This window comes from Sciurus carolinensis, chromosome 12 (assembly GCF_902686445.1).
Source record: "Sciurus carolinensis chromosome 12, mSciCar1.2, whole genome shotgun sequence".
NCBI lineage: Eukaryota > Metazoa > Chordata > Mammalia > Rodentia > Sciuridae > Sciurus > Sciurus carolinensis.
This window is the reverse complement of record NC_062224.1, coordinates 51,289,577-51,291,150: the sequence shown is the minus strand read 5'-3', so window position 1 is coordinate 51,291,150 and position 1,574 is coordinate 51,289,577. Positions and strand designations below refer to the sequence as shown.

General features: G+C 41.4%; 1 non-coding gene across 1 annotated transcript; it reads left to right on the top strand.

The window, feature by feature from the left end:
- The first annotated feature begins 343 nt into the window (after positions 1 to 343).
- Positions 344 to 423, top strand: Trnas-uga (transfer RNA serine (anticodon UGA)). The gene has a single exon. It is a non-coding gene; the product is annotated as a tRNA-Ser (tRNA).
- The last annotated feature ends 1,151 nt before the right edge of the window (positions 424 to 1,574 follow it).

Below are 1,574 nucleotides of genomic sequence, written 5' to 3'. Positions count from 1 at the left end.
TTATGCTGGATCATAAATTTCATCAAATCAGTCAGATGGATTTCATCCCATCAGATACATTACATGTGTAATTGAGTTGAAGTAATTAAATGTATTGGAGAACAATAGGAAGCCTCATCTAGTTGTCTCTTACATAATATCTCTGAATGGTTGTTCTTTGTTTTTGTGTTTCAATCTATAAAACTCAGTGTACCTTAAACCTTGTCTTCTAACTTGGGAGTCATGTACCAAATCTTTGGCTGGGGGTGTGTGCTCCTAATGTGATGAAACCACACATGTCTAAACTTACCCCTCTTTTTATAACACCACCATGTAAACAGCTGATTCAAAATATGCAGGAGGGTCTGTGGAGATAGCTCAGTTGGTAGAGTGCTTGCCTTGAAAGCACAAAAGGCCCTGGGTTCGATCCCCAGCACCACGGAAAAAAAAAAAAATTGCAGGAGACTGCTGTTTTGTTTTTGTTTTTAAATGTGTGGAAGAATATACAGTTGTTTCTAAATATTTAAAGTCATGTTGGAACTATGCTTTCAAAATTTTGACAATGAAAATCTGTAACTTTGAAAGCAGAACAAATGTATACAATGTGAGTTGCAATGCTCAAATGGAAATACAATTTTGTATTGCATGATGTAACAAAATCATGTAAACAGATGAATCAAAAAAAAAAAAAGAAAAACAAATAACAAAACTCATGAGACTGGTGATTTTTGAAAAATGTGACAGCATCATCATTTGTTTCCCTGACTCCCACCTCAGTCCAACACCCACTGGTCCCAGGGTCTTCAGGACCTACCAATTTCATCACCAGTACGCCACTCCCTCACTAATCTCCCAACCCTCCAGTCCCCCAACCAAGCCCACTGCTCTGCCTACTAGACCCTTAGCTTCACTATCAGCCCACAGCTCTGCATGCCAAGCTGTCACTTGGCCAAGAGACCCACCTGGCATGGCACAAAGGTTCAGCATCAACCAGTAGGACCCAGCACCTGGCCCTGATCCACCTGGCCCAGGAAAGCTGGGCCCCGTGGACATGGTCAGCCAGGTCCCCCTGACTTGACAAATAGCTTAGCCACCTTCCCCCAATCCACCTAGCCCCGCATGCCACTTTACTACCAACCCCAGCACCTTCACACCTGGCCCACAGACCCCCCACTAGTTTTTAAATATCTAAAGTCAGCCTGGAACTATGCTTTCGATATTTTGACAAAAAATTAAAAAAAAAAAAACCTATAACCTTGAAAGCACAACAAACACTCAGAATATTAGCTGGCATGCTCAAGCTGAATTACATTTTTGTATCCCTACTCACTCTTGTCTCACTTTCTCACTCTCTTCCCAATATTCTCTTGATTGTAAATGAAAAGAGTTTTTCTCTAAATCAACACAGCAAGATACTTTGAGCAAGTAACAACTCTTTACCAACCACCTCTCCTGCATTAGTTTCCCTGTTCACAGGCCACTTGGACAAATGACAGAAAGTCTTCCGATGACTAAGGAGCAAAGATTATGAGATTATGAGAATATTTCCCATAACCTGAGACTCAAATTCCCAGGGGCCCTCTGCAGTTGGTAAC